This window comes from Mustela lutreola, chromosome 12 (genome assembly GCF_030435805.1).
Source record: "Mustela lutreola isolate mMusLut2 chromosome 12, mMusLut2.pri, whole genome shotgun sequence".
Lineage (NCBI taxonomy): Eukaryota > Metazoa > Chordata > Mammalia > Carnivora > Mustelidae > Mustela > Mustela lutreola.
In genome coordinates this window covers 84,256,047-84,277,315 of record NC_081301.1, presented here as the reverse complement: position 1 = coordinate 84,277,315, position 21,269 = coordinate 84,256,047, and positions in this window count along the sequence as shown.

The window sequence follows — 21,269 nt, the reverse complement described above, 5'->3', positions numbered from 1 at the left end:
TTGAGTGCAGGACAGAATACTCATGAAAGAAATTGAAGAAGACACAAAAAGATGGAAGACCATTCCATGCTCATGGATAGGAAGAATAAACATTGTCAAAATGTCTATACTGCCTTGAGCAATCTGTACTTTCAATGCTATTCCGACCAAAATTCCACTGGCATTTTTCAAAGAGCTGGAACAAACAATCCTAAAATTTGTATGGAACCAGAAAAGACCCTGAATTGCTAAGGAAATGTTGAAAAAGAAAAACAAAACTGGGGGCATCACATTGCCTGATTTCAAGCTTTACTACAAAGCTGTGATCACCAAGACTGCATGGTACTGGCTCAAAAACAGACAGACAGACCAGTGGAACAGAGTAGAGAGCCCAGATATGGACCCTCATCTCTATGGTCGAATAATCTTTGACAAAGCAGGAAAAAAATATACAGTGGAAAAAAGACAGTCTCTTCAATAAATGGTGCTGGGAAAATTGGACAGCTATGTATAGAAGAATGAAATGACCATTTTCTTACATCATAGACAAAGATAAACTCAAAATGGATGAAAGACCTCAATGTGAGGCAGGAATCTATCAAGATCCTAGAGGAGGCAGCAACCTCTTCAACACTGCACAGGCAGCAACCTCTTCAACACTGGCCATAGCAACTTCTTTCAAGACATGTCTCCAGAGGCAAAGGAAACAAAAGCGAAATTGAAATTTTGGGTTTCATCAAGATCAAAAGCTTCTGCACAACAAAGGGAACCGTCAACAAAACAAAGCGGCAACCCATGGAATGGGAGAAGATATTCACAAATGACAGTACAGACAAAGGGCTGATATTCAGTATCTATAAAGAACTCCTCAAGCTCAACACACACAAAACAGATAATCATGTCAAAAAATGGGCAGAAGACATGAACAGACACTTCTCCAAAGAAGACATACAAATGGCTAGCAGACACAAGAAAAAATGTCTGCCATCATTAGCCATCAGGGAAATTCAAATCAAAACCACATTGAGGGGGCGCTTGAGTGGCTCAGTGGGTTAAAGCCTCTGCCTTCGGGTCAGGTCATGATTCCAAGGTCCTGGGATAGAGCCCCGCATTGAGCTCTCTGCTCAGCAGGGAGCCTGCTTCCTCCTCTCTCTCTGCTTGCCTCTCTGCCTACCTGTGATTTCTGTTTGTCAAATAAATAAATAAAATCTTAAAAAAAAAACACACATTGAGATACCCCCTGATACCAGCTGGGGAACCCTCATACACTATTGGTGGGAATGCAAATTGGTGCAGCTACTTTGGAAAACAGTGTGGAGATTCTTAAAAAAAAAAAAAAAAAATAGAGCTTCCCTGTGACCCAGCAATTGCAATACCAGGTATTTACCCCAAAGATACAGATGTAGTGAAATGAAGGGCCATATGTACCAATGTTCATAGCAGCAATGGCCACAATAACCAAACTGTGTAAAGAGCTGAAATGCCCTTCAACAGATGAATGGATAAAGAAGATGTGGTCCATATATACAATGGATTATTACTCAACCATCAGAAAGAATGAATACCCAACTTTTGGATCAGCATGGACGGGACTGGAGGAGATTATGCTGAGTCAAATAAGTCAAGCAGAGAAAGTCAATTATCATATATTTTTTTACATTTTATTTTTCACTGTTCCAAAATGCATTGCTTCTGCACCACACCCAGTGCTCCATGCAATACGTGCCCTCCACAATACCCATCACCACCCCTCCAAAACCCTCAGTTTATCTCTCAGAGTCCATAGTCTCTTATGGTTTGTCTCCCCTTCTGATTTCTTCCAACTCACTTCTCCTCACCATCTCCCAATGTCCTCCATGTTATTCCTTATGCTCCACAAGTAAGTGAAACCATATGATAATTGACTCTCTCTGCTTGACTTATTTCACTCAGCGTAATCTCTTCCAGTCCCGTCCATGTTGACACAAGAGTATTCATCCTTTCTGATGGAGCCTTAATACTCCATTGTATATATGGACCATATCTTCTTTATCCACTCGTCTGTTGAAGGGCATCTTGGTTCTTTCCACAGTTTGGTGACAGCAGCCATTGCTGCTATGAACATTGGGGTATAGATGGCCTTTCTTTTCACTACATCTGTATCTTTGGGGTAAATACCTGGTAGTGCAATTGCAGGGTCATAGGGAAGCTCTATTTTTTTTTTAAGGTTTTATTTATTTATTTGACAGAGAGATCACAAGTAGGCAGAGAGGCAGGCAGAGAGAGAGAGGAGGAAGCAGGCTCCCTGCTGAGCAGAGAGCCCAATGTGGGACTCAATCCCAGGACCCTGAGATCATGACCTGAGAAAGGCACTGGCTTAATCCACTGAGCCACCCGGGTGCCCGGGAAGCTCTATTTTTAATTTCTTAAGTAATTTCCACGCTGTTTTCCAAAGTGGCTGCACCAACTTGCATTCCCACCAACAGTGTAAGAGGGTTCCCCCTTCTCCACATCCTCTCTAGCACTTGTTGTTTACTGTCTTGTTGATTTGGGCCATTCTGACTGGTGTAAGGTGATATCTCAGTGTGGTTTTGATTTGAATCTCCCTGATAGCTCTTTGGTTATGTTTATTCCAAGGTATCTTATGGTTTTTAGTGCTATAGTAAATGGAATAGATTCTCTTATTTCCCTTTCTGTATTTTCATTGTTAGTGTATAAGAAAGCAACTGATTTCTGTACATTAAATTTATATCCTCCCACATTACTGAACTGCTGTATGAATTCTAATAGTTTAGGGGCAGAGTCTTTTAGGTTTTCCATATAAAGCGTTATGTCATCTGCAAACAGAGAGGGTTTGACTTCTTCATTGCCAATTTGAATACCTTTTATTTCTCTTTGTTGTCTGATGGCTGTTGCTAGGACTTCTAATACTATGTTGAACAAGAGTGGCGAGAGTGGGCCTCCTTGTCGTGTTCCTGATCTCAAAGGGAAGGCTGTCAGCTTTTCCCCACTGAGAATGATATTCACTGTGGGTTTTTCATAGATAGATTTTATGAAGTTGAGGAATTTTTCCTCTAGCCCCATACTTTGAATCATTTTAATCAGGAACAGATGCTGTATCTTGTCAAATGCTTTTTCTGCATCAACTGAGAAGACCATGTGGTTCTTCTCTCTTCTCTTATTGATTTGTTCTATTGCATTAATCGATTTGTGAATGATGAACCACCCTTGTATCCCAGGGATAAATCCCACCTGGTCATGGTGGATAATCTTTTTAATGTCCTGTTGGATCCTATTAGCTAGGATCTTGTTGAGAATCTTAACATCCTTGTTCATCAGGGATATTAGTCTGAAATTCTCCTTTTTGGTGGGGTCTTTGCCTGGTTTGGGGATAAGGGTAATGCTGGCTTCATAAAGAGAGTCTGGAAGTTTTCCTTCTGTTTCTATCTTTTGAAACAGGTTCAGGAGAATAGGTATTATTTCTTCTTTAAATATTTGGTAGAATTCCCCAGGGAATCGGCCAGGTTCTGGACTCTTGTTTTTGGGAGGATTTTGATTCCTGCTTCAATCTTGTTACTAGATCTTGGTCTATTCAGGTTGTCAGTTTCTTCCTGATTCAGTTTTGGAAGTTTATAGGTTTCCAGGAATGCATCCATTTCATCTAGCCTGCTTAACTTATTGGCATATAACGGCTGATAATTTCTGATGATTGTTTCTATTTCCCTGTTATTTTACTTACTTGTGGAACATAAGAAATAACATTGAGGACATTGGGAGAAGGAAAGGAATATTAAATTGGGCCAAATCAGAAGGGGATACAAACTGTGAGATACTGTGGACTCTGAGAAACAAACTGTAGGTTTTAGAGAGGAGGGAGGTAGGGGGATGGGTGAGCCCAGTGATTGATATTAAGGAGGGCAGGTATTGCATGGAACACTGTGTGTTATATTCAAACAATGAATTATGGAACACGACATCAAAAACTAATGATGTAGTGTATGGTGACTAACACAATAAAAACATGTTTACAGATAAAAAAAGTATTTTTAATTGCCAAAAAATAATTTTAAAGTCACTAAAGTAAATATAATGTTGAAAATTGTACCTTTATTCGGACCACCACAAAACATTTTTTCTATCACTTTTGTTATGTCCTCTTTCACTCTTTGAACACATATTTTATGTAGTTGTAATTATAGCAATCATAGTAACTTTATATTCTGCTTTTTCAGTTAATAGTACATCATAAATATTTTCCATGCTGTTACGTAGTATTCATAATTATTTTTAATGACTTTATAGTATTCTATGCTGTTAAACTACTAAATTGATTTAACTATTCCCCTATTGTTGGATTCACAAGTTCATTTAAATTCTATAGCCAGAGGTAATAATGGCAGTAAATATTTTAACATTTATAGCTTTTTGCTGCGTTTTGAATTACTGCCATACGATGAATTTCTAGAAGTGGGTCAGAAAGTAGAAATGGCCCTCCCAATTGCTGCTGCCATGGCAATGAGTGAGCCTGCCATTTTCCCCACAGCCTCACCAGCAATGGCAATTAGCTATTTCCAAGTAGGTGGGATAATTTAGAAGATTTTGATGCTATCTGAATGTGAGTTATGTATTTTTATTTCATTGATCATTTGAAGTATAGTTCATTTTAGAAATAAAAAGAAATACTTTAAACAAATAGATAAACTTGTCTTCTACTTTACATCATTCAGTCTTCTACCCACCCAATTCCCAACCTTAACACCTAAGCTAGGTCCTAAGAGTACTGAATTTGATAGCAGATAAAGCAGTTTTCTTAGCTTTCTGCTGTCGTTAGAAAGTGACGCAGCACGTTCTGACCTTAGCTCAATGCCCTTGGAAGACCTGGGTGATGTTTTCATTGCCAAGATCTCAATGCACCATTGAAAGACATCCTCTGCTTAAAAAAGTGGAAAGTGGGTAAGAACATGGCACAAAGGTGAAAGCGGAGACTCATTATCCTTAACTCATTCTAATAAGAAAAGATGCAAACACAAGTTCAAATTCGCACTAAAGTGAAAATCTACACTTTCCTCCGTGGAAAACCATCACATTGATTTTGTTTTCTTGAGTCATTAAAGGTCAGAATGAAAAATACCTCGCCCATTAAGATTGTCCCTTAAATAGGCTAGGTTTTGCTGAGCGTAAGAATTTTCTCATACAACTCTAATATCTTATTCAGCTTCTCTCCTCTGCAAACATAAACAGCTTAAAACTTTATGAACAACCCACAACAAAGGGAGGACCACACGGAGGGCCTTGACAATATAATTCATAGGGACAAAATGCCTTGATAAATAGTGTTTAGACTATGGGAATTATTGTATAAAGCTGATAGTTTTGTCATTTTGCTCAGCACACACATCACTTTACCTGAATTCCCTTTGTTTATAGGGCATAAATAAGATGTAAAATGACACCACTGAACATTGAAGGACCCCTTCAGGGATTGCATTATACAAGAGGAAACAGACAGATAAGACCTGAATCAATGATCATGTTTCTTCTTCACGCACTAAATAAAGACATCATCAGAGCAGTTACCATGGGATACAATGCCATATTTTTTGTAATTAATGAGTAAAGTGCAAGGTCCAGAGAGAATTCTTGGGAATCTGAGTGATTCTAGAACCCTTCTGTGCCATAACTCACCACCTTACATTTTCAGGTGCCTTTGATGTTTCAAAAGTAGTATGTATACTGGGGTCCAGAGTTGATTTTTTTTTTTTTTCCTGTATGAATTCTTATGTTTGTGGGTTGTAGTCTCTTAGAGTTGTGTTAGCCCAGAATAGCTTTTGTAGCAATAAAAGGTGATTTTATTGACGGTCTACTTTATTGCTTCTGAACACAATGTATTTATTATCTCCCTTTATCTTCTCGGAAGAAAGTCTCAGAGAAAAAAGGAAATCCCTGCAAATCTCTGCATTCCAAGAGTACTTCAGTTCACTGATAGCTCTGTGGATATTCACATTCATAGAGAATTTGGAGCTCTAGAATTGCCCAGTTTGAGTGGGTAATATTAATTTCCCTTTCTCGATAAAGAAGGTATCCTTCAGCAAGGCAAAAGGATCATCCAGTTAATAAATAGTAGAAGGACTCACTGTTCCCTGTTCTTGTCTCTACAGCAGCATAGCTCCACTAGAAATAAAAGAGCATCTGAGACTACAAAGCAAATTTGGGATAGAGGGTTACGATCCATTTCTCTCCATGTTCCACACATCACTTGTTGCCTTGGAGCACGGATGGCTCCGGGTCAGCTCTTCAAACGTCAGTCTATCTCTTTGTGGATAGTTCCCCATCATTCTGAATCTTTCCAGTTTCTCCTTCTACCCACCTTGGAATAGCAGGCGGTAGATAAAGGCTGCAGATCGAGTTCACAGGCAAGTTTTAATCACTGTTTTTGTATAACTGAAGGCAGGTGGCCAAATAGGTCATATTATAGTCAGTGAAAATGGGTAATTCCTAGAAAGAGTTCCCAAGACAGAAGGGCCAAGAAAGATTGGAATTTGCTTATATCCCTGCTGACTTAAGTCCATAGATTTGTATAAAATGAGCATACTTTAAAAGCTCATTTTAATACTTTCCCTGCAGAACAGAACTCACCATCATCCAGTTTCCTTTTGGTTCTGGGTAAAGAGATTTATTTGCTAAATTGCCAAATGGACTCCATTAAAAGGACAATTCCTTGAATTTAGTGTCTTTTTTGATTTTCCCCAACCCCCTTTCACCCCCTCTCACCCCTCATAATATTGCAAGAAAATGTCTATGTGTATAGGACGAAGTTCAGGAAATTTCTCTAAGATATTTTTGTTCATTATTCTTTGCATAAAATGTACCACAAATGTCGTGAAAGAATTGAAATGACAGTATCATATATTATCAACCTTCAGTGTACAATGTCTCGCCTGTTTTCTGTGGGTCTCTTTATTTTCTTCACACCGTTGAGTAAGGTGAAGGACAAAGGTGTGTCATTAGAGAAAACTTATCTTAGCAATTAGCAGTGGTAGAAAAGGAAATGTCAGGGAGAGAAGGAAAGTGCAGTAACATTTAACAACCAGCAGCAACTTCTGGCAATATGAGACCAATTAAGCCCTTTAAGGGTCTGTCATTCTTTGGTCCCCACAGCTAGTTCTGCCCAGGCAAAAAGAAGGGGGCAGGTTAGGTAATTATATGGATAATGTAAAAACTCTCTTCAGCCTTTGATTTCTTCCTTTGGGAGGGGGGAAATAAAAAGAAAAGTTGGTTTTTAACTTTTCCTTTCCACAAACATCCGTATTGCTTGAGTGTGTGTGTGTGTGTGTGTGTGTGTGTGTGCATATTCATATAGACTGGGTATAGCTAGTCCTCCCTGATATTAGGGGTAGGATGAGTAGTGTATATATTTGTGATGGCCAAGCTGAGAATCTCCTCCTCATCATCATCATCATTTTTTTAAGAGGATGAGAGATCATGTGCATGAGTGGGGGGAGGGGCAGAGGGGAAGGAGAGAGAGAATCGACCCCAGGCTTCATCCCAGGACTCTGAGGCCATGACCTGAGCCCAGATCAAGAGTCAGGAGTTTAACTGACTGAGCCCACCCACATGCTCCCAAGCTGAGCATATCATATACCAGCCCCCTTACCTACCATATGCATTTCCCTTCTGATATTGGAAGGAGCGAGTCCGTGATGACACGGATGTCAGCAGTTATCCAAGATGAGTAGCGAGAGCGGTTTAAGGTTTTTTTTTTTCCCTTAAGACATCAGCCCATCCTTCAAAGATGGTGATTCTAAAGGTTTGATAATATAAAGGAATAAAAGTCAGTTGCCTTTTCCAATTATTTTGAATAAATAAGTGTTAACAGAGTTCATAGCTCCCTCACAGCTTAAGCTTTTAGAGGCTTTGTTGACAACTCTGGAACATTTTGAGAAGAAAAAAAAAAAACCAACTTTGTATTTCTTCAACAAAATAAGGAAGATGGACTCTATCTTCAGGGCCCGGGAAATACATACAGTATTTAGAGTAATGGATTTACTTCCTGTGGGTGAGGATATTATTTTCTTGTTCTTATTTTTCCTGATTCTTAACTGCTGAGATAAATGCATGTTTCAGCATTATCATTCAACATGCCATAAATCATATTACATTATGTATGACTGGTTAGAATTATTGAATAATAATCGAAGTAGACACATCCAGAATGCCAGGCGGAAGCTTTCCAACCCAACCTCTTATTTCCTGGAGCTTGTGTGGACTAGAAAAGGCAGCGGAAATGGACCAAAAAAAGCAAGATAAATAGGGTCAATGAATAAACACCGCATGGGGGTAATGGTACATCCAAGGATTCATGATTTGTATTTCTTATGAAATTTTCAGCATAAAAAATTAATGTAGAAATGATCATAACCTTGATAAAGCATGAGAGTCTATGGAGGATGTGGGGAAAGCTCTCTTAGCTTCTCTCCTGTACACAGACCATTGTAATCTACCACTAAATGATGTAGTTGTCCTGAAAATTCAACATAAATTAAACATCTAGGGGAGATTTCCAAGTAATAGAACTTTTGAAGGACCACTCTAAGTAGTGGACTCTAACCCTTGGCAATTTGTTTTGCCTGAACAGTTATGAATTTAAACTACTTGGTTTGGCCTAGGCTGTTGTCTATGATGTTAAGCTTTTGAGATGACTTTCTGTGATCAACTCCTGGCCTGCCCTCTCTGGTGTGTGTTAGAAGATGGGTGTTCACCATAAACAAATGAGAAACCCAGGGTTATTTTATTAATAGCAGGATAAGTGTTCAATGTCCTCTCATTGCCGAGATTTTCTGGCAAGTTGAACATGTGGCCTATTCCAGGAGACTCAGTGTCTCCTTTTCTGACCAGTGATGTAAACGAGGATGGACAATCTGTCAGAGAACAGGATCTTCTATGCTTGACTCATGGAAAAAGAAAATGTCATATTATTGAGCACCTACTCTGCTCTAGGGTCTGGAGATAAAATGGCAAGCAAAAGAGGTCCTGTCCTTCACCACTGTACATCTTATAATCTGGGCAGGGCACACGGGATGGAAGTATCATTCTTGATGAACCACTGACCAGCAGGTTTGCTCCTGAGTACACAAGATATCAGAGTCACATGGTAATTTTCTTAAATCGCCATAGAGATATTCCATGCTCTCTTCTTTCTCTGGATTCAATATTAAGCATGATCTACATCTGTAATTATCAAGATGATCCCTAGATCATAGCATCAGCATCCTCTGGGAACTTGCTGGACGTGCCAATACTAGAGCCCTACCCAGACTCACGGCATCAGAAATGCTGGGGTTACCATAAGGGAATCTGTCTTTAACAAGCCTTGCAGGCGATTCTGAAGCATGCTAAAGCTTGAGAAACACTGTTCTAGACTAATGCTTCCCAAAATGAATGGGTGTATGAAACTCTCGTGGACCTCATTAAAATGCAGACTGAGTTAGTAGAGGACTCTGAAGTTTGGAGGATTTCTAACATGTTCTTAGGTGATGCCAGTGTGGCTGGCCTGGGCAGCATGCTGTGAATAGCAAGGCTTTGGGTGTCCTTGTTGCTATGGATATGTGTAGTTTGGGGAGTTTTAGCCTGGTGGTGAATGCCTTCCTTCCTGAAGAAGGAAATATTAATCTTCTTTCATCTGGGCACCTAAAGACGTTGGAATCTGCTTCTATTACATCAGTTGTTGTTTTCTACTGTAATTATTTGTGTATAATTTTCATTGGTCCTTCAACTTGCTGAGGGCAGGAAGATATGGAAGACCTCTGAGAGTGGGTGATAGAGCGTGATTCTGGTATCTACATGCACTTGTTAATAGCTTGTCAATAAGACATGCATTAAAACTCTTTGCAAGTGACTTCTCTATTATTTATTTGGCAACCTTCTGACAGTTGTTTCCTGTCAGTTTATGAAGGGCCAGTTAAATTCACAACGCTGAGATCTTCCAAGCACAGCCAAAGTAAGATGAACATTTTTTGTCTTAAGTGGCTCTCTATGTCTACTGGAGTGTGGGAGTGACATAGAGCTGATTTTGGTCTGGCTCCTGGTGAACTCTGGCTAAGGGGTTGTCATTAGCTTTCCTTTCTGAGTTAGAGATTGTCAGTCCCCAGGGGAAAATCTGGTTCCAGTATGGAGAGTTTAGCATTCTCTCAAAAAGACTACTCTTGTTTTACCCATGACAGAAGCTGGAATTCTTTTCTCCCTCTGTTCAGAATAATTTGGTGAATATTGTGGATTATCTCATTTATGGCCTATTTGCCCTCAGTCAATTCTTGATAAGGATAAATATTTTTGACTAGCTTGTGAAAATATCTACTATCATATTCTAAAGAACCCAGGCTAGGGAGGTCACCTCTCCATTGTACTATGTCTCTCTCATGTGCTCAGAGGAATTCCATCGAACAGTGTGAAGACAGATGTCATTGCGCTAATGGCACTGGGACAAGGCTAGGGGTATCTGGTAGTGTGCAGTTCAAGCAATTTTCTCTTCACCCAGAGGGAAGCCTAGTGGGAGGATTAGATCACTCATCTTTGGAGAAAGCAAGGTGCCCATTAAAAGGGGCCAGTTGCTAAGAATTTAGTGAAGAACATAAAGTAAAGCTAAGTGGTGTAAACTTACCGATCCCAAGTTAAAAGCATGTTAAAGGCTTAAAAACACATCTTCGCTGATACAAATAGATATTTACTGCAGTTACACATCTCAGTATATCTCATAAGGTTCTCTAACACTAAGAATGGTACCCAAAGTACTATTTATCTAAAGACCTACATAAACACATCTTTCTTCCACTTGCTGCAGGAGACAATAGGTCATATTGCATTTTCATTAGATGTTTAATTATCACAGACCTTCACAAAACATTTTATCTGTGACATCTAAATTCATTTCACTTGGGATCACAGGAGTTCGTCTATTGGAATGATTTTTGGCGAACTCTGGCTTTAAATTAGGACCGTCTGGGTTTTACAGATCGAGTAGCAAGTAGGAAATCTATTGTGCCATCCAGACCACCAGGACCATAAATTGATCGGGAACTCTGGCCCCACGGAATGTAATCCTCTCTGGGCAGCTATCCAGAGACTTCAATAAAGGGGCCAATTACCTTGTTTTGTAGCCCTTCTTTCTCATTGCCAAACCTTTCTTGTTTAAGTTCATATTTTAAAACAAAATTTTTGCTCTTCATGTAAAAGAATCATCTGACAGAGCATGGTTGCCGGTCGTTGAAGGATATCTTGCTCCGGGGCCTTTATCGGTCAGGATCTGAACCTGAAAAAAACAGATCTAAAATCCTGTTATCACCGTTTTCCTATCTTTACCCTCAAGGCAGGCAGCTGGGAACTGAAGAGGTAACCTTCTTTCTGGAGTTTCTAAGCAGGGTCTGGAGGCAGGAAGACTTCTCTTCCTTGAAAAAAGGTGTGCATCGTCTGTCATAGGAAAAGGCAAGCTAACTACAAAGAGATAACACTTCACCGGAATGGTGAGTGTGGTCAGTACCCCCTGACCACACCAAAGGCTGGCAAGGATGTGCTCTGAGAATAGTCTTTAAAATTAAAAAAAAAAAAAAATTTAAAATCTATGATAATTTGATTTACAGCCCAGAGAATTAAGAATGTGTTTAATTATGAAACAAAAGGATACTAACTGCAGATCCTGCTTAGTCTTCAAAGGGTCAGAAAACAGGGTGATTAAGTTTTAGTTCTTAAAAATGATGGATCCTGAAGATGAATAGATATCTTGTTCTAACCTTTTCTAGAACAGGCTCCAGGCCAGATGGCTAAGTATTGGAGGGGCAAAGAAAGAGACGGCACTCAGTTCTGGAAGACATCCTCCACCCGTCCATTCATTCACTCATTCTGAGAGCTTCTGTTGAATCAACAAATGAAAGAGTGCCAGTTAGGGGGCGTAACCACATTCTGCAGGCCTGCAGAACACATCTCGCAGCAGCCTTTTCCATATGAGGGCACCTTAGCAAAAAACCTATCTAGCCTTTAGGGAAAACCAGGGAAGCTAGCAGCTGCTTCAATTCGGGCAGGCTCTGATGATTTATTCTGATGCAATAAGCAATGGAATCTAAATGAGGTAAGGGAGGCAAAGAAATCAGGAAAGAAAGTTTGGCATCTCTGCCTATCCGGAAGCCTCCTCTCGTTAGTGTGAGAAAAGGAAATGGTATTTTTATTTTCATTAAAATGCAACAAGCATCAAAGTCAGAAAATAGATCATCGTTTTCTCATGGCTAGAAGCATACAGAAGCAGATGAGTGGCTGCATTCTGCTGGGTGTTACTGGGGCTCCTCTCACACACATCCACACCCTGCTGGGAGCTCAAACTTGCAGGGAGGAGAGGAGGTTGAGGGCTGGCTTGGCCACTTTCCAAGCAGAACAGGCAAACACGCAGCTAATTCTGGAAGGCACTTCCTTCTTCCTTCCTTCCTTCCTCCCTTCTGTGAGTCTGTACTGAGTATCTTCTATGTACCAGGGCATTTATTAGCACCGGGGACAAGAAGGTGAGCAAGGTTTGGCAACACTTAGGTTGCTGACAATCTTATGGAGGGGACAGAGAATCAGTGGCCACATGTAAGAGCTCTAAGAGTGTATTCAGGAGGGATGTTCACTTCCGACTTGGGGAGTTCAGGGAAGGCTTTGTACGGGAGGTGGAAACTAGGTTGATGTTCAAAGGGTGAATAAGCCAGGTGACACCCCAGTTGTGTGGACAGAGGGGGAGCATGGGAGCAGAGAGAAAGCCATGAATTATGGCACCGGAAGAGCTCACAGCATGATCAGAAACTTGGAGGAGAAGGAGGAGGGAGCACATGGGGAAGGAACAGGGACTGCAATGTGGCGGACACCTGTTCTGGGAGGAGGAAGATGAGGCTGAAGAGAGAAGGAAAAGACCCTTGTAATCGTGGGAGGGTGTTTGAATTGTACCAAGGAGTCTCAAAGCCTCCGCTCCGGATGGGTTTAGAACATTTGCATTATGTGGATTCCATGGAAAAGAGGTCAGTCACAACACACATGTGGTACCTCTCCATTAGGCACCAAACTTTGTTTATATTTCCCTTCACCCCAAATCAATGATCAGTTTCTGAAGGGCAAAGAGCAGGTTTTGTAAATGTATTTCCCAATAGAAAAGAACCTACTGGGGGTTGCTATGTCGAGGCTAGAACCCAGGCAAAGACACCTAGGCAAAAACCTTAGTCACCTCAAAATAAGGCAACCACCAAACCTGCCAACTTTTTATGGTTTCCAAACCATCAGCGGATAATAATCACAGTAGGTGAACAGTGCAGTAGTTGGTTCTTTGGACAAAAATGCACATTTCAAGGCATTTCACTTTCCTTTTGATACATTAATAAAAATAATGATGCTAGGGATTCCTGGGTGGCTCAGTCGGTTGAGTGTCTGCCTTTGGCTCAGGTCAAGATACTAGGGTCCTGGGATCAAAGTCCACATCGGGCTCCCTGCTCAGTGGGGAGCCTGCTTCTTCCTCTCCACCTGCCAGCTGCTCCCCCTCCTTTCACACACATACTTTCTCTGACAAATAAATACATAAAATCTTAAAAAAAATTATAATGATGCCAGTTACCAAAGCAATGTCCGTGCATCAATGCCAGCCTTTTTAGGACAAGGTAACCATTTTCCACCAAATGGCAAAATTACGAATCAGTCCCTTGCCAAATTTTTAAAAGGTAACTGATGATGGTGAGGGATGGCAGCTGGGCTTGCGGTGAGCGTAGCATAACATGTAGGGAAGTTGAATCCCTGTTTTGTACACCTGACGCTAATGTGACTGTGTATGGCAACTCTACTCAAGTAAGAAAAATAAATAATAAAGAAGGTAACTGTGGGGGAACAGTTACAATTTAGAAATCATTGACTATCATGTAGGGAAAGGAAGGAGGATACATAGCAAAAGCCTTAAGAGAGCAGGAAGCTGTTTGCATGAAGGGTCAATCATGTGCTCGTTCAGACATTTATAAAAACCATTTGCAGAGGTGATAAAGATTTGAAGACCTATAAGGCACTGATGCTGCCCACCAGCACCTCACAGGATAGAGAGGTATGATGCAGGGGTGGGGGCAGGGAGGCAAGTCATTTCAACACAGTACAGTAAATGCCAAGGCAAACACAAGCCAGAGGTACCGAGAAAGCATGGGGGAGGTAAGTGAGGTAAGTGAAGGAGCCTGGGGTGTGTAGTAGGTTGGATGATGCCCCCACCCCCTGCCGCCAAAGGTGTGTCCACCCAGAACCTTATTTGGAAAAGCTCTTCCCAGATGTAATTAAGTTGAGGATCTGGGATGAGATCATCCTGAGTTAGGGTTGGTCTTAATCCAATGACAGTGTGTCCCTAGGATGGACGGAAGACACGTGGGGAAAAGGACATGCAAAGATGGAGGCAGAGATTAGAGTCTTATTTCCAAAGCCAAGAAATGTCAACAGCCATCAGAGGAAGGACTGTCTTCTGGAGGTTCCAGAGGGAGCGTGCCCCTCCCAGCCCCTTGATTTCAGACTTCTGGTCTCCAGAGCTCCGAGAGAATACATTTCTGTTGCAATAAGACACCCAATTGTTGGTGATTTGCTGCAGTCGCCTAGGAAACTAATACAGGGCAGAATCTGGGAGAAGTCAAGGAACACTTCTGGAAGAGATCGTGTCTGAATGAAGTCCGGAAAGCAGAGCTGGAGTGACCAGCTGAAATGAGCTGGGAGTGGGAATAGGAGGAAGACGCAAAAGCGGTAGGAGTGGAAGGGCACGTGATAAGGTGTTCAATGAAGGTCTTAAAAAATTAAAGGAGGGATCTTGAAAGTATACTTCGTCCGATTATCTCATGGTTGAGCTGACATGGCCACAGAAAAAAAGGATTCTACCTAGATATATGCCTCAAAAGAGTTTCTGTGGATAAAGAGGTTTGGAAAATGATGTACGTACTACCTGTAATTTAGAGACCCAAAGTCCACCTAAACATATTGACAGCTCAGGGAAAGCCTGCACTCTCTTTCCCTTAGAGTTTCAGTCATCTTTGTGTTTGTTCATCTGTGTGTAAAATACTTACTAACAGCTCAGGCCAAAGGGTGCTTCCTGAGCATGTGCAGGAAACAATGATCGTGTCTGCTGGATGCTGGGGAGAGACCCTCCACCCTTTCCTCCTATAAAACCAAACTGTCAGGGCTCTTTTCCTTTTTTTTTTTCTCGTAATTTAAAAAATAATTTTGTAATTATGTGATTTGGGAGAGCTAACCATAAATAACACTGTAAGTTTTTGTACTTTGTAGTTATCATTTTGAAGGGTATTTCTTTGTAATGATTAGGAGACTAATATTTGCTATAGGGACGTTACCCTCCAAGCTGTGATTCCTCACTGACACCTTAGAAAGTGTGAAGAGCTGATCCTTTCTGCACATTGGGTTTAAATCAGGACTCGTGCAAGTCCAGAGAAGAGGGAGAGGGTCAACCTCAAGGTAGTGATGTGGGGGATGGGAGGTGAGAATGTAGGCAGAGAAGTTCTATGAGAGCAATACATCTCGAGTCTCCAGGGTCTGGCCTGGCTCCCAGACACCCACGTCATCACTAAGTGCAGTTGTCGTGTCGCTGTCTCTCTTCTGCCCTTTTATTTCTTTCTGTCCCTAATCTTCTGACTTGGGGCCACGCAGGCAGCCCCTTAAGGAGATCTGAGAGAGCCATCTCCATGACTAAGTCCTGGAGCAGAACACGTGCCTGGGTCCCGGCCATCTGCCCTGGCTGTTCCTAGGATACTGTGTTTTTCCCTCGGGGTGGCCAGAGGAACACAAATGACTTTCAGAGGATGACCTTTACGGCTAAGTTCTGTTTGACCAAAGCAAATTGCAAGCATGCATTGATTAAGCCAGAGATAATTGGGGGGAAGAAAGGTTTTATTTAAATAACAACAACAAAACCCCAAACCAAGGGGTGCCTGAAATCTACACTTTATGGTGATGAGTTTAAGTGGCAATTCAGTGATGCCTGGCACCTGGAAGCCGCTCCCAGATCAGGCTCCCCAGTTTAGGCTCCCCAGTTTAGGTCACACTGGGGCTTCTGGAATCTTACCCAAAAGCAATATACAGGAAGAAATTTCTTCTGTGACCAACATTCAAAGCTATTACAATCTGATGTGTTCTCTTTCTCTCTCTCTCTCTCCTCTCTTTCTCTGGCTTTGCTTTAGCTCTGTGCTTGTTTGTTTTATAGATTAGGCCTGATTTTAAAGTATCTGTAAATCTTTCCCTAACTAAAGGACAGCTTGCTGATCTGTATGCAAATGATATACTCGCCTGCCTTAAAAATTTAAGATTGACTTTGAATTGACCCCGTGCTTTATCCCTCAGCGGAGAAAAATGAAAGGATATTTATAATACCTATGGACATTGTGTACGATACCAGTGGGAGTTTTCTTCAACAGTAGATGAATAACAGAAACATGGGCAGACTAAAATGGGGCAGATATATGCAAAAGGCAGATTGAAACTGATTTAGATAGCCGGGCATTACTTACCTTAGCTCTCTGTGGCTTCTCCTATGCAGATACTGAAAATGCTATAATTTTCTATAAAAATAAAGAATATAAAACAGAAAAAAGCACACAGATAACATACCAGTCAAGCCCACAAAAGTTTATAGTACAAATTTCATTTTCTTTCTGCTAAATATATCATAATTTTGAAGACAATGTAAGCAATTTTTCCAATGACATTTTTCCCACCTGGGGGCAAGCCACAAAAATCTCCCTCAGGTTGGAAATGAATGTGTTTCAAAATACATACCGCCCTGCTCATCCTTCCTCACCATTAACAGAGACTTTCTTTGTTTTATTTTTTGCACTTTTTTCCCCCCACATTGCCTTAAAAATTAAAATAGAGCAGAACATTGACCTGGGATGAAGTATGGATTTTTTTATGCTTCTCTCAAACTCAAATTTTATTAAGGTTATTGAAAATAAGATCACTTCACTTAAAAATGCCAGAGAAACCCAAAGGATAAAATTGCATGAGATTAACATACCTATTCTTATCCTACAACAAACATATTTCATTCCAAACCTCAGCAATTTCTTGGACCACACTATTTCAGAGCTGCATTTTTTTAGTGTTTAGTTTTTATTTCCACGGTAGCCCAGTAACTGTCCTGTGCTCTCAAATGAGAATGTTGAAATTCTCCCAAGTCACTGCCGAAGTGGCTGGGGCCAGGGTCTTCATATCCTGAGGGTTGCATGTTAAAGTTTTTCCCTAGGAGTTTTGGAGTCGTTGGCTCACAGTGAAGTGATAGAAAGTCTGAGCCTGAACATCCCAACAGGACCCAACCTTCATAGAGGGAATGATGAAAGACAGTGCTCTCTTTTCTTTGCACTTTGTCTCCCTCCATGACTTCCTGCTCGCATCCCCTCCAGAGAGCTCTTTTCTCTTCCTTTTATTTATCAGGAAGCTCTCTGATAATCAGTTTCCTTCACTGGTGGGAGGCTCTCAATAAGTTTTTTTGTTACTGAATGAATAAATGAATGAATGAATCTTTTTTTAATATTAACATATAATGTATTATTTGCCCCAGGGGTACAGGTCTGTGAATCGCCAGGTTTACACACTTCGCAGCACTCACCGTAGCACATACCCTCCCCAATGTCCATAACCCCACCCCCCTTCTCCCAACCCCCCTCCCCCCAGCAGCCCTCAGTTTATTTTGTGAGATTAAGAGTCACTTATGGTTTGTCTCCCTCCCAATCCCATCTTGTTTCATTTATTCTTTTTTATTCCAGTTCGGAGAGACTAATTGGAAAGAAAGATTAAAAAGGGTGAAATGGGTCATTCAGTATGAACAGATCTTTTTGGCAATAAAAGAATAAATAAATCACACTTTCATTTTTGCAACGCCAGTCTTTTCTTCATCAGGCAGATGGGAAGAAAGTGGTTAAGTGAAATGGATACCTGTTTTAGGAGAAGAATAATGACTGGCGAGAGGAGAGAGATAGCTAGAACCTTCTGGTAGAAATCGAATTCCTTCAGTTCCTTCCCACCTGTTCTGGTCTGATGTCATTAGTGAGGGCAAAGGATGATTCAGGAGGGAAATTACTAGGGCATGATGATGTATTCTGTAGCAGGAAGGAAAGAAGTCAAGGTGGTTCTTGGAAATTAAAAAGATCAGTTCATAGTATGCATAGAAATAAAGGACAGGTCCCTAAATTTTGTGAGAGAAAGGTTCTGGGTTAGGCAAGCCTGTTGCATTTCCTGCCCACTCTGTATAGATCATGAAGCTACATTTCCTTGAGGTGGGAGCTTCGCCTCTTGGTTGAGCTAATTTGGACCCAGAATAGCCTTTCCTCTGTCTATTGGTGGTTTTCTCGAGGTAAATGAAAGAGAACAGGGAATCACCAAGGGGAACTAGGTCACCCTCTGTGTGGGAAAGAACTTAGGATTCCTCTATTCATGTTGTGCTCAGTAAAGGAACATAAAATTCCTTTGTGCTTCCTTCTGGAATGATGATCCCAATATGTTCTGTCTTGTGGGTCACCATGTCCTTATTGGGAGAGGTGAAAAGGTAAACAATGTGTTGTCTTTCCTCAGGGTATTTGTATTTTATGGCATTTCTTTCATTAGGAAGTGAGAGACTTTGATCTCTGTTAATGGGAATCTGGCATCGTTATTGAACCACAGAGAAATTAAGAGGTTTTACCAAGGCCTTCTTAGCTCTTCCCAAACAGAATCGGGGGGCCACCTTCCTTCTCTGCCTGTGCATGGACTGTTAGGAATAGAACGGTAGGGTTTAACCTAAAAGAGATCTAGAGGCTCTCACTGTGATTCTACATCTTTTAACCTTCAAGAAAGATAGGGAAAAAAACCACAACAAAACAGCAGCCCCAAACATCCAGGAACCAGTTTGATGGTCACAGCCAGGACTCAGTATTGTGAGACGCTGGCCTCGAGCTCACAGCCCTACTGTGTTGTTCTCCTGTAGGGACATACACCATCTCACTGACATGCCAGCATCAGGTAAGTTCCCTTTCAGCCCATGATCCCATGAGAACATTCAAGACTTTGTAATTTTGTCAGACGCACAGAAAAATAAAATCACTGTGTAACTCACAAAATACCAACCATCCCCTCTGTTGGCTAATATGGGGAGTGGCCTCTTTTATACCAAGTACAGCTTGCTCGTCGTTCTAGCCTGCCCTCCCTAGAGGTAAGAGTTATGTTTTGAGAGAGCCAACCGTAGAATTGTCGCCATTTTCAGACAGCCTCCAATCCTAAGAGAGCTCCTGCTTCCTTAGTCTTTCCTTCAGGTGACCATAAGCCCTTTCTAACAGTCTCTTAGTGAGACACTCACAGTTCTTGTGATGTCCACTCTCCCTTGCTAAATAAACCCCTCAGCTTAGCCATCCCTAGGTGTGTTCTTGGTGGCCTTTGGTTGGAGTGAATTGACATTCCACTGTTGCTGAATTGGAATAATTTTGTCTTTTGTGGAAGGCTTCAGGACTTCAGGCAGAGCCTTGCACATAGCTAGAGCTCATGACACAAACCAGATAGAAGACTGACACAGGCTATATATATATATCAAGAGAGAATACTATATATAGATAAATGTAATTTATTTATATATAGATAAATGTAATTTATCTATATATAAATAAATGTATATTTATATTAAATGTATATTTAACATGAATATTTATACTAAATTTATGTAATAAATACTATATTATAAGTGTATGTTATATATATATATCTGGACTCTGATTTGCAAATAAAAAAAACTCACTAAGGTAATAATATAAGGTGGGGAAAGTCATTATCTCATCTAATGAAAAATTCCAGGGATGTGTCTGGCTTCAAGAAAATCTGTGTTGGAGGCACTGGGGTGGTATAGTCGGTTGAGTGTCTGACTTTTTTTTTTTTTTTAATTTATTTGACAGAGAGACATCACAAGTAGGCAGAGAAGCAGGCAGAGAGAGAGAGAGGAGGAAGCAGGCTCCCTGCTGAGCAGAGAGCCCGATGCGGGACTCGATCCCAGGACCCCGAGATCATGACCTGAGCCGAAGGCAGTGGCCCAACCCACTGAGCCACCCAGGCGCCCGAGTGTCTGACTTTTGAGTTTGGTTTGGGTCGTGATCTTGGGGTCATGGGATTGAGCCCCATGTCAGCTCCACACTTAGTGTAGACTCTGCTAGAGATTCTCTCTCCCTCTCCTTCTGCCCCTCCTACTCATGCTCTCTCTCACTCATTCTCTCTCAAATAGATAAATAAATCTTTTTTTTTTTTTTTTTAAAAGAAAGTCTATGTGAATGAAAGATAACCTGACATTTGTAGCACCATGGATAGACCTTGAGGATTTTATGCTAAGTAAAATCAGTCAGACAGAGAAAGAAAATACTGTATGGTATCAATTACACTTGGAATGTAAAAGAGCTGGACTTGTGAAAACAGAGAGTAAGTGTTGATTACCAGCAGGTAGGAGTGGGATAGGAGAGATAGTGCTTAAGGGTATAATCATGCAGTGAATAGTAAATAAATCCTACAGATCTAATTCACAGTGTAGTGAATGTAAACAATGTATTATAACCATCAAACTTGCTAAGAGACTAAAATTTAACGATCTAACCACTAAAAAGAAATGATAATGATATGCCGTGATAGAGGTGCTAATGAGTACTACAATGGCAGTCGTGTTGCAATATATAAATGTATTTATTTTATATAAATGTATACAAACATGTCGTATACCTTAAATTTTCACAGTGTTGTGTGTCAAATATATATCAGTAAATCTGTATCAAGGCTCAAAACAACATAATGAGAAATTATTTCTCTCCATCTCTGTCTTTTTTCTCCTACCTTGGAAATGTTCATCTTTTGGGTCGGTTCTCATAACCTTGTCACAATGGATCAGGATGGTGCGTTGCTTACTTGGCAAGCCTAGGTCTTGGGCTCCACCCCTGTATCTCGGAATGATGGAGCAAGAGCTGAGGAGAGGGCAACTGCCAAACTAATGCTCATTGCACATTAAGATCTTACCGGGGAGATTTGAGAGGCAGCAACTGAAATCTTAGGCAAAGAGGGTTTGTGGAAGGACAAGCCTTAGAAGCTGTCTTGGTTAAAGGAAAACCCCAGTCTTGCCCACATCTGTATAGCACTGGTAGAAAGTAGAATTATAGAACTGGGGGAAAAAAACTTCAGGGAAGCTGTGGAATTTAAGAGCAAGGTTTTAATGATTCAAGTATGATTGTATGGAGCCAGTGTTTTCCACTGAGAAATGAATACACACACAGTAAAACAGGTTC